Consider the following 12,670-nt stretch of genomic DNA (forward strand, 5'->3'; position numbering starts at 1 on the left):
TTTAACTGCGACACAAAGGAAAGTTTTAACGGTGCTGTTATTGTTAGTCTTCTTGTTAATTTCTTTTTTAGAAAACTGGGTGACGCATATTTACGAAACTTTACAGAGTCGTTTAAGGAAATACACGCTACATCCAGTAATTTTTTTACGTCGCTGCCGTTCAAATTATGCTAGTTATTCATACTGACAGTTCAGATAGATTTAGACACGAAAAGGGTGTTCCCTTTTTCTGATTTATTCTGAGCACAGTTTACGAATTTCTTTTTTAGTACTATCACGATGGAGATCTACAAATTTACACGTTGTCGTCATATGGACGATAGTAGTTACACATAGTGGTAGGTTGATAGGTTTATGTAGACTATCTCGGTGTTTGCGTCTATTATCCGAACCTTACACACCTGACGCCCATAACCTCGCCTTCACCGAGCTAGGTGATTCACGTACACGCAACCCTGATCTTCGATCGACCAGTGGCCGCAGGGTTGCAGAATCGAAAACGCGGTCACCGCTTTATCGCTTTCGAAGGAAGCTTTACGAGCCGATCCGAATCGAAATCAATTCGACCATGCCGATCGGAAACCGGCACACTTCGATCGAGTCTCGTATATATGACGGGATAAAACAACTTGAGATATGGATTCCGGTCGGTCCCGATTTGACGTACAATTGGGAAACTGCGCCATGTTCAAAAGACTACAATATTAAAAGTATCTCTGCACCGCCCAAATAAGGGCTGACTAATTTTAAACAACCAGAAAATTTCGATAAAAATGGACGTCGAATATTAAAATGCAATCAAGCAAACCATCGAACTGGAACAAATGTGAAATATATGGATAAAGCTGTTCCATGTTTAATGTCCATTGTAAAAATGTTAAAAGCCTAAAAGCAAAATAAAAATTGATCATTCCGATCGACAAAAATCCGAGTCGACCCAGAATGGACTGAAAACCGCCGACCCCTGCACACCCGAAAAATCAAATTCCCGGCTCCAAACAGCCAGCATTTTCCAATCGAGTCGACCGGAGCCCCAGATTTTCTCGCGAGACTCGATCATCCGTTTTTCGACGGCCGAATCAGCGGATCCGGGCCGTCATCGCGATTCCCCGCTGAGTCATCGTGTTCTCGAACGGGGCCACGGTTCCGTCGCCTTGCTGGAGCCGTGCTCACCGGGATTCCAGCCCCCGGGGGTGAGGGTGGGGGTGCACCATCGACACCGTCATCTGCAATGTCGAACACACTTCCGTCACGGAAGAGGGTCGCGAGTTGAGTTTCGTCAATATTTATTTACTAGGGCCGTGGTGTGCGCACTCCTCCAGCTCTCCCGCGCGTCACCTAACAGCGAGGCATCGGAGCCTCGATTACTATAACGGGTGCTGCTTCTTCGTACGTGACCCGGTCTCGGCAACATTGGAACCGGAAGCGACGGCGACAGTAACGAGGTTCGAGAGCCGGCTGTTCAACTTGCTAATTATGTCTTCCTGACTGCCTGTCCTCCTTTCTCGCCGACTTACTTTTCCCGCTCGTCCCCTCTCCCCTGTCTCTCTCTCTCTCTCTCTAGAATTTTCTCTCTTTGTCGAGAGACCCCCGTTTCAACGGTGACAAGTCTCTCTCGCCACCGCGACAGCACTCTGTCCCCCAGCGAGCGACTTCCTCGTTCAGCCCGGCGCCGCTTACCGCGTAATTATCAAACTTTCCACGCTAATCCGATAGACCCCTCGACCACCCTCTCATTTTTCCTCCCTTCAGCTGCCGTTTCATCCCCCAAGCTTCCCCCTCAGCTTCCTAGGGCTGGCTACCTCCGTCTTTCGTCGTCGACGTCGAGCATCGTCAGCTATTTCGAGGTCGGGACATCTTGTACACCAGCAACGAGAAGAAAATAGTTGTGGTATGCTGGCTTCGAGATGTCTCCGGCACACATGCAAGATTCATGCGCGGCTTGATATGCAAAGGGAATGTACTCTGGGATGGAGGTGAACGAGACCAGGATGATTGTGCGTGGAAGTTCCCCCTGAATTTTGTCAGAGTTTTCTTGAACTTGTTTGGGTTAGGTGTTTGTGGAATGTGGGAGGGAATGGTTGGTGGAAATAGAATGGGAACGGTGGTCAGTTGTCCATCAGGGTACTGCGTAGAGTCGTCCATTGTTCTATGATTATTGGCTGTGATAATTAACTGCTTTCGTTTTGTTGATTTCTGTTGGTTCGATCTTATTATTCTTCCTACACGCATGTCTAGTTTCATTTTATTTAACTTCGTTCAACTCGAAAATGTGGAACAATCTATCGAAGACTATTTTCCCTTGGAAGCAAAATAAAAATTTATCGGATTAAACGATTAAGGGCTACGTCAACCTCCAAGTAAAATAAGAATCTATTAAATAAAGTGATTAAGGAATACTTTAACTCTTAAGTGGACTACAAATGTAGGAAATAAGAGGATTAAAATAAGAATTTACCGAATAAAAGGATGGTGAATTACCTTGGTTTCCAACTAAAATAGAAATTCACCCAATAAAAGGATTGCGAATTATTTTAGCTTCCAAATAATGTAGAAATTTTACAACTTGATAAAAATTTGTTTTCATTGGCCTGCCACTCGATAAAACAACAGCAAGAACATTTTCATAAAAATATCATCCAACATTCCACCCGAGATTATTTTAAAACTGTATTTCTCCAGAAAAGAGTATCAAAGTCTGTCGCCCGCCGCTTCGAAAGCGGAAAACCTAATTTTTCGCAGGGGAACTCGAACGTGCTACAAGATCGACATCATCGACTGCCATTCAAGCTCCCGGTGAGCGATCGCGAGTATTATAGCCCGGGGCATTAAATCGTCCACAATAATCGTCGATATTCGCCGGTCCAGAATCGCGTCGGACAGGAATAAACGTTTCAACAGGCGAATTCTGGTACGTGGTAGTCGAGCGTAGCTCTGACACTCGATAAAGAGCCTCGATATCGATGTCTCTTCGGGAGTCCGGCGAGTCGGTGGCCGGTTCTCTCCCCCTATCCCTCTCTCTTCCAAAGCTGAAAACAGCTCTCCCCAGCTCGGAACAGTGTCGGGTTCCGTTTGAGAATTGAGACGAAATTCGGTTTGATTCTGGGAGATCGATGGGGAAACAATATATCGGGGCCGGCGCGGCGCGGCGGTTTGCTTTTCACGGGGCTGCGATTCAACGTCTGATCGTTTCTTCGCCGGTGAACAGGGACGCAACGGTTGTCGCGCGATCCACCGAACCGGCAGTTGTTGAAGGGAGCGTAATTCACAGCTGATTAGGCTTCTCGCGCTCCACTCGTTTCGCGAACTCTAACGGAGTCGGCGTGCATCGCGCCCGTGCGAAACCGTCGAGCCGTGTTGCGCTAATTCTGACGGTCTTTTCCCGGAAATTCGCGGGTCGCGAGCATCCTCAAACTCTGCCAAACACCGGCAAACGAAGGTATTAATACAACCAGCAGGATTCACCGAGTAAGTTATGTATTTTTTCCAATTTTATCTATAAAATCCCTACACCGACTTTAACAAATATTTGCAATTATAATTTGAAAATTTCAATCTTGAAAGGTGTTTTTCTTGGAGGAACGTTTCTGTAGCAAGCTGATACGACTCGGAAGAAATTACAGGGCCGATTGAAGGTGGTATGTCGCTCGGAATGAAAGCGAGAAAGGGGTTCCGGGGTAGAAAAAAAAAGGGGCGAGCAAATCGTAGAAAGGAGGGCGCGAACGGTTCCATTAAGCCCGAGCATCTTAGGTACTCCATTACGCTTGGAATTGGAACGCGAGAACGTAATGTCCGCCTCGTATCGCAACGAGCTACCATTCCCCGCGCAACCATTCCTCGAATCGATAGTGTTTATGTCCTCGGACAGGACGGGAAAGGCGCGTTGCCGGTCGATTGGTCGCGAGATGCGCTCGAGCGGATACGAATTGCTGGTTGCGCGCGCGGATGATTGCCCGGACCGGGGAACCGTGCGGAAATGGACGGAAAAAGTCTTATCGGTTGTTTAAAGCGAGCTGGTTTCTCGTATTTTATCTAATTTCAATGAAGACATCCGGCGGGTAGAATCTAACCGATTAAATTTCACCTAACAAGACTGTTTCCAATCCGAACTCAAATTTGACTCGTACAAGAGGACGTAAATCAATTCTCCAAGTATTACGAATTCCGGGCCCAAGTTATGGTTCCCTCTCACTGTACAGGGAACAGTGTAGGCCATAATTTAAATTCCTGTCACGCTCGACGAGCATCCGGTGACTTTTAAGAGCAAGTGGTACATTCTTACGGCCGAGGAAGCCAATAACGTGTCACCAGTTATAAATTCTTGCGTTTTCCGACGGAGTTTGAAATACGAACGGCGAACGGAAAAAGAGTTCACGGTCCTCCGTCACCGCAACCTCTCCCGGCTTCTTGCTCTCCCGGTTTTCCACCTACGGGAATTGAGATTTCACCCGGCTCTGGGCGAACTTTTTCATATCGTCCTTTTCCCAGCACACCGTAAATTTTCCTATCGAATGAGTGCCTTTGCTCTTATTGATCGGCGAAAGATGGGAACCTCGCTGACTCTCGCCGAATGGCAAATTATTCTACGCCCTGTGAACCTTTCGCAAATCCACTGTCTCTACTTCTACAGCATAAGTAAAAACTTCGAACAGAAGGCTGAATAATTTTCTATATATTTTGTTGCATTAAAAATCGACGAGGTCCTGGAGCAATTTTAAAACGAAATTGATTGTTGAACTGTCAATAAGAGTTAAGTAGAATTGTCGGGTGAATATAATAAAGTCAAACCATAAAAAGTTACTAACAAGTTAGAGAAATAAATTCTCAAATTGACAGGACCAATGCTCAAAAAAGATTACATAGTTATATCCGAGGCATTCAGATTTAAATGTTCGTTATTTTCGCGAGAGGTTAGCTACCCCGGGTTAAGAATAATGCAGTACGGCGTTGAAATCTCCGGAGCGTTTTATTAATATCTGGAGGGATTTCGGGAGGTTTAAATGCAGGAAGATCCGCCGTCTATTTATCACTGTCAATGTTCTCATTCACGTCGGTCTGCTGATCGTGCTCTTCATTTTTCTCGGATGTAATATTCCTCTGTCGTTGCCTTTCGCCCCGCTATTAATCGATGCTCTCCAACCGCAAAAGTTTACCCGGTGCTGTTCGAGGATCGTCAACCATTGTTTGCGAGGCTGAGTACGGCCACGGTTCCTGAATAAAACACGAGTATCCCGAATGCCTTCCTCTCCGGCTCCCGGCGAGATAGATTCCAGATAGCGGTGAACTTTCGATTTGCTCCGTGAAATTATGTTCGATCCTCGTAGAACATGATTCCACATTCTCTCCGGGAACGTCCAAGTTGTTTTGATTGTGTTCCCCCTATCCCGACCATCGTGCTTTCCGCGGACTCGATTTCTCGAGAATCCGATTACTTTCGCGGGAAAACTCGCGATTCAACCAATTATTATGCGCCGAACTAACTCTCTCTCTCTCTCATTCTCTCCAACAGTTACATTTTTAAGACGATTTTTCCGTAGAGAGTAAGATAGAGATAGTCCCCTTTGCGAAACTTCTTTCCCCGGAAGTCTTTAGAAAACTCCGTTCGCGAATAATCACGTTACGATTGCAATTTCCATCGCGAGTTGCACTACTACGGGAATTTCCGCGCTCCGATCCTGCTTGGAACCTCGTTAAATTCCAGAAGGCCTTGTCCGTTTCTACTCGGCGACAAGTGTGCGCGGAGCGACGTCGAAAACTGAACTCGCGTTTCTGCAGTTTCTTTTATTGCGAGCATCTGGAAAGTCACGGGCAAGATTTGTTTCGGGGGTTCCGCGCGCTCGGCTGCAACCGTGAATTCGAATTTCGCAATTGGATCTGTAGAGTACAGATTTTTACAACTTTAGAATCGTACGAACGCTCCCCGGGAAAATGATTAAACAAATAAGCACATGCTCAGTGGCTTTCCTATAGCTTCGATATTGCCAATGAAAAGACTAGGCTTTAATAGGCTCGTCTGAACTGTTTAGAGGATAAATATTTTTGGACATTTCTCACTTTCTTCATAAATTTCCTCAATAATCACGCTTACTACTACTGAACGACAAAAATCGAAAGAAATCTTCCTCTACTTCAAGACGCATTTCTGTGGCTTCTCTGTGCTTCCGATACTGAAAATTGATAGTTTGTTCATTCAATTTACTAAGTCACGCTTTAGCAAACACATTTGAGCCATTTCCTGGTAAAGTGTTTGAGCAATGCTTGACTTGTGCCGCTTAAAATAAAAGTCCCCGACAATATGGACTAATACTACTGAATGACAAAAATCGGAATAATTGTTTCTCTACTTTTGTGCTAGTGGATCATTCGCTATACTTTTTCCATCGTGTCCCAGGGGGTTGCCATAGAGAATTTTCGCAAAAGCCATCGGATTTCGGCGATTCTCGCGACAAAGGCTCGAGCAGACGATCTCCGGGCAAATTTCGTCGTCGGGAGGTCAAAGGATAAAACGGTCGTTGACTATTTCTTCGCGAACGCGTTACAACACAGGGTCCCCAGCCAGGTTTTTGTTCCGGCGTGAGGCGTTCGCCCCGTGGAAATTCGATTGCAGAAAGGAAAGAGGAATTCCAGGCACGCAGCGAGCACCTCGAGTAAACAGCGACGCGGCGCGACCGTCGAAAGAGCCTCGCGTTTTCCCTTTCGAGGGGCGTGAAAGGGCTCGTTATTATTTCGCCGTCCCGTAACGTACGTAAATAAGCGGGTATATTAGATTTCGGCGGAGGTCGGGTCGGAGAACGGGGTTGCGGGGGATGGAAAGTCTGCGCCGCCTAGCGCGGAAAATATTGGCGCCGCACGTAGGCGAGGGGTTGAATCTTATTTGCGACTCCGGTTTCGGGAGGATTCTACCGTTCGCGGCGGGTAATGAGATCAATTTTCACGCTGGTACACGCGCGCCGTGCCGGCCCTTCGAATTATGGTTCGTCATATTTTTCTGGCCCTCGGATTGCTATTATTTTTCCGACCCTCGGATTCACGCCCTTCCCCCTCTAAATACTCATGTGTAGATCATTTATCTTAAATATCGTTCTTGCAGGAAGGTGATTCGTTTATTAATTTTTTTGTAAAATCTGAAATGCCATTTTAATTGAGATTTATGTTTAGAATTTTCCGAAAGGATTTGGGGAATCTCGTGTTGAAAAAGAGACTCGCGTGTACACTAAAATTTCCCAGCAACGAAAATTTCTCGCCTACTTTTTCTTTGATCATAATTCCGCACGATGCACACGAACGCAGCAATTAGACGCGCACAATGGGAGGGTTACAGTATTAACCACACGCAGTGTCCATGCATAGCATACATAGTGGAGCGTCATTAAATATGAACATTAACTATCTCGACCCTGCAATTACTCCTGACAACAAACTAAGGTAATTATCATATTCCGCGCGCATTAGCACGGAACAATTAAATGCCCGGATGAAACGTCATTTCCAAAATTCTTGTAAAATATCGTTACGCTCTCTGAGAAGGTTTCTGATCGTGCGGGGTCGGTGTTCCGACATGTACGTTTGGAAATGAGGGTTAAAAGCGGTCCAGCGATACACTGCTGAAGAGTATGCTCGTTGATAAACAGGGAGATTGAGATGCAAGGGTGAACAGAGTCACGGATCCCTCGCATTTATCTTGGGAACCGGGTCGCTTATCTTGACACTGTAGCGTTGACACGGGGCTGTGCGACGGGGTTGCAGGGGGTATGGGGGGTTGAATTGGTCACAGGGGTCGCGAACGATCATCCCCCAATTGGTCCGGGCTTAATCTGAATAATCCGCCCTCATACATTTCCCTGGGCTACACGATTCTTCTTTAATTCCGGGCGTAACAGACTTGGACAGCGCGCTAAAACCGTTCGTGCTAAGGCGGTTGATAAAGAAGGATCGTCCACGGATAAATAAAAAATAGAGGACCCTCCAGGAATCTCTCCTCCGACGAAGAGCAGCGTGAATATTTCACGGATCAAGGGCAGGAATTTTGTAAAAGCTCGACAACCAAGTTTGCCAGCCCTTGAAAAACCTTATTTTTCATCCTGAGGACACTCCTCGCATGAAAATTCACCCATAGGATATTCCTGGACACCTTGAAACGCTCGATTATTGTTGAATTCAACTGTAATTTGATGTGGTTGTTTCAAATCTGTTGTTGCAGATCTGTGTGCAAGTATAAATTATTTTCTAGTATGAAAGAGCCTGGAGTACACGAAGTTTCTGTATTGTTTTAAACGAGTTTGGTAGGCGTTTCATGAAATAAAAAGCATGCTAGAATTTATGAGATGCTTAACCACTGTGAATTTTATAAAATCATACACGCCGCGTTGAATAAGTAATGCCTAAACTCTCCGCAGTCTAGTTGGACAGAATAAAACACGACTCATTTAATAAATTTATAAAGTGAGAGTGGTTAAAATGTTTAACCTGTTATAACTTCGTGGAAAAAACTCGGACAGTAATTTTTTTACCGCCGTCGTAAAGGAGAAGCTGTAATCTTTAAATCCCCGGTGATTTGAACCACAGAAAAATTTTTTCACACTCCACACAGTGCGTTATATTAGCGATATTATATTCGTAACATTGCTGGGGAAAGTACCTTCGCTTTCCAACTGAATCCGCGATACTAAATCACCCTATAAAAAAGTAACGATACAGGGAGAGGCTTCAGGCTTTGAAACGAGCCAAGGTAGAGACGGTCGTGCGATTTTTTTCCACAGAGTTGCGACAGCTTCAAAATTCACGAATTTTCGCCCAGGACTATTAGCGATACTTTAACTTTCATCGTTAGCTCCGAGTGTACCGGCGCGGCGGCGGTCGAAAAAATTATGTTACTTTTTTTCCCCGTGGACGTTTCCAGCGACAAGGGGACTAATGAGCCACGAACCGATTCGAATTAATTCGTCGGAGGGGCCAGGGAGGGGCAAGAGAAGAGGGGTGTACATGAATGGCTCGCGAGCACGAGACAAATTGCTCGGCCGTCGGAGGAACGTAATCGAAAACAGTCGGGATAATCGTCCGCCTATGAATAGTTGGTAATTACGTAAAGTACGGGCGCGAGCATCGAAATATGCTGCCGCCATGCGCCCGTGTCATGGTTAACCAAGCCCTATTGCTTTCAGCCAAGTTGGTATAATCCGCTCGGGCCCGACGCGTTTGCCAACTAACGCATCTCCTCCCTTTATCTATGCCCGACGATACTAACTCACGGCTTACCAGCGTTAACGAGCCTCGCGGGGGGCTGCGCCGCAGTCCCCCGGGAACAATTATAATATCGGGGATGATCGGGATAGCCGGTAGCTCCTCCCGGCTGTCGGAAAAACCCACACCCCCGGCGCGTTCCTCCTCGAACACCCCTCCCGCGTCTTCGGCCCGCGAAACTTGGAAGATTCGTCGGAACTTCCCGTATTTTGTGGACCCGGAATAGTTTCCGCGCCTTCCAGCTTCGTAAAAAGCTAATTACCCTCCTCCCCCTACCCCCCGCGGCTTCGTTAACGCGAGCCTGCAAAACTTTCTCGGAATTGGAAAGAAAGCGAGCTTCTTTGACGCCGACACCACGTAATCCGCTCCTGATAAGCTCCTGCAAGCTGTTATCGCTAATCGTTTCACCGAATCCAAAGTTTTCTGCGGTAAAGTGGCAATATTGTGTTAATTATGATCAGACTGCGGATCCTTACGCGAAGTAAAATTTTTCTGCATTTTTTTATAAGTGCCCTGCGGATCTTTATGCATTTATAGTATGTGTAAACACGTATAACAGCGAATATTGCAATAGCGGAGGCAGCTAGATTCAAAGAAAACACGTTATACAATCATGTGTGTACTTCCTTGTTACTCAGAAAACGTGCGAGTAAATATAAGGGCCACCATAAACCCTGTTCTCGCGTGTCTGACCACACACCGACCTTGTCCACTGCGCCCGGTGAAATTAAATCGCGTGACAAATTCTCTCTCGACTTAAAGCTAATATTTTTCGAAACAGCTGCTCCGTAACTGCTGGCTCGTACCTCTTGTTAATTAATGCAGTTATTTGTAGTTGCTTAAGTTCCTTGATTTAATAAGCATATCTCGCAGAAACGATTTCGAACTTGCTAATGCGAGTTATAAGTAGATCGAGATTACAAGTTCTGTTGGCCGTCGCGTCGTAGTCTAAGATTTTACTGGCTGGAGCTGGAAAATTGTACTGTAATCTTATATCAGTTAACTCGAAATTGTAATAATTGTTGAGTCTACTACGATTCATGTTGGAACTTGGCTATTTGTGTATTTGATCCTTTGCTAGCTTTCGACGAATAGAAAGCTGGTTGCAATTACTTTTTGCGGTTGCAATAGGTACAAACTTTAATTTTAGAATACTTAATAATAACTGTAACTTATGCGTTTAGAAAAATGTTGTTATTACTTGCTAACAAATGACTCGACGTTAACTCATAATTTCCGATAATTCCCCGCGTCGGGACGGAGACTGCCGCAACACCAGCGTGAAGCGTCGTCCCCGAAGCGAAAGAAAGCTCTAAAGCTCCGGGGTTTCGACAATTCCGAGTCTCCCCTCGGGCAGTCTCGGCGAGGGCGCGGTCGTAACGGAAATTATGCAGCTAATAAATAGATAATGGAGTAGAAAACAGCACGGCAGTCGGCAATCCCCTAATTCTGGTGCAGTTTAACTGCGCAACCGATGTTCCCGGAGCTCGCCGCCTTAATATTCCAGTCGGAACATTAAAGTCCGAGCGCCGCGGCAGAAAAGGAACGTGCGCGCGCGAGGTAACAGCACCAACAACCGCCGCGACCACTTTGTTACCGTAATATCGCCGCATTACCCGGAACGAACTTAATTGGCATAAATGATAACAGAGCCCGGTCCACGGCCTCTCTCGTGTCCGTAAGACCCGCGCCGCGGCATTCTCTATCGCGGCTGCCTCCACGGAAAGCATCGACGGTATTTACGCCCGAAGCTCTTAAGATATTAATTTCGAAAACTCGACGCGACGCTAACTGGGTCACGAGTGTCCGCAATCATTAGCGAAAACGCCGAATTCGAGCCTCGCAAAGTGGCTCTATGATTAAACTTTTCCATTTCCCGGTTTACGGTGCGCGTATCAAAGCTGGTTTAGGTTTTAGGGAACAGACTGGGCTAATTTGCTAGGCCCTCGCTAATCCAAACCCCTGACTCTAATTAACGTGTCTGATCAATGACGAACCTTTTCACTGCACTGTCATGTCTGTCGTTCGCGATTTGCATCGATTAGTATATTCGACCGCGGATTTTAAGCATTCATGGCAAAAACGAATAAGTGACGAACAAAACTGTAAATAAATTATTTTCGACTTTGTTAAGATTATTGACAGATAGGACGAATCACCGTTCAATTTTCCGAAATTGGCAGTGACTTATCTGGACAATCGAGTCCGGAACTAGATAACGAGGCTGTAGATCGGGTAGACCAGCTTTTCTAGCCGGCATAAAACCTTTGAACAATTCGTCGAGCGTTGCAGCGAGCACCGCAGCTGCAGCCGGACGATAAAAAGCCCAGCTCGGCCCGTCTCGGGCCGCAACTCTGTTTTCTGGGTTCCGACGAATATATACGTTTTGCTCGTTACGCCGTAGGCCACGCGGCGCGTTCCGCCGGCGCTCCATAAATTTTTCCTTTGTCAGAGCTGCGCGAATTCCGCTCTGAGAAGCCCGATACCTGGCCAACGTTTCCAGCAAATACTTTAAAATTAGGCCTGTGAATTGTTCCGCGAGAACCGGAACAATGGAATCCCGTGTTTGATTCCCGGCGGCCCTGTGAAACTTGCCATAGTAAAAGTTTCCACGAATGTTTCTCAAAAATGATTTCCATAACGCTTGGCAACGTTGCAATACCATTTTTACAAAATTGGACTACGTAACATGAAACCTGCTACTGGCAGCGGCCAAACGACCGGTTTCAGGTTCAACTGAAGATTCTGAAAGTATATTCTCTGTCTTTTGGAATCTTAAATTTGCATAAGGGTCCGCTCGCTAATTTTCAAGCTTCGATCGTTTGAAGATGTGACTCAAAATCAGATTTTAAATTATCCAGACACGTTCCCGGTGTTTTTATGGTGTATACAAGTTTGTACCCATTAGTCCACCATTTTGTTCCGAATTCTCTATCAGACCGTGGACGATCGATAAAAACCCTAGACATTAACAAGGTCCCGTCGAAGCGGCTGCGTGTCGTAATTGTAATAAGCGTGGAGGACTCTCGAAGCTTTCGATCGAGAGCCCGGAACAATTATGCTAACGCGTATAGTATAGTTCGTTCCATGTAATCGGATTAATAGCACACAGGGGCATCGAATGGGGGGTTATTCCTGCTAGAATTAATTATTTCCAGGCTAGGCATTGTTTCGTGGAAAAACAAGTTTCGAAACTATCTCCCAGCAGAGCATACTCTCAGTGGAAATGATCGATAATGGTCTGACACGCCACATAAAATTACTTGAACAACCAACCTAACCACTGAAAAATTTCATTCTACATTTCTAATTCGGTTTCCCTATCTACATTAACAGTCGACAAATTTTCAGGCGACAGCAAAGAATGTTTCCGTCAAAATCGTGACCTCCGTTCGTTATAATCGCGCCAGAGGTCCCAAGAACGGCGCTA

The 12,670-nt window shown here is 45.9% G+C and overlaps 1 protein-coding gene across 1 annotated transcript in view; it reads left to right on the forward strand.

Annotated features, from left to right (window-relative positions):
- Positions 1 to 12,670, forward strand: part of LOC143357939 (spondin-1) — a 195,970-nt gene that overhangs the window by 152,811 nt on the left and 30,489 nt on the right. The gene's annotated exons all lie outside the window — the stretch shown is intronic.

The sequence above is a fragment of the Halictus rubicundus genome, chromosome 10 (assembly GCF_050948215.1).
Source record: "Halictus rubicundus isolate RS-2024b chromosome 10, iyHalRubi1_principal, whole genome shotgun sequence".
NCBI classification, from domain to species: domain Eukaryota; kingdom Metazoa; phylum Arthropoda; class Insecta; order Hymenoptera; family Halictidae; genus Halictus; species Halictus rubicundus.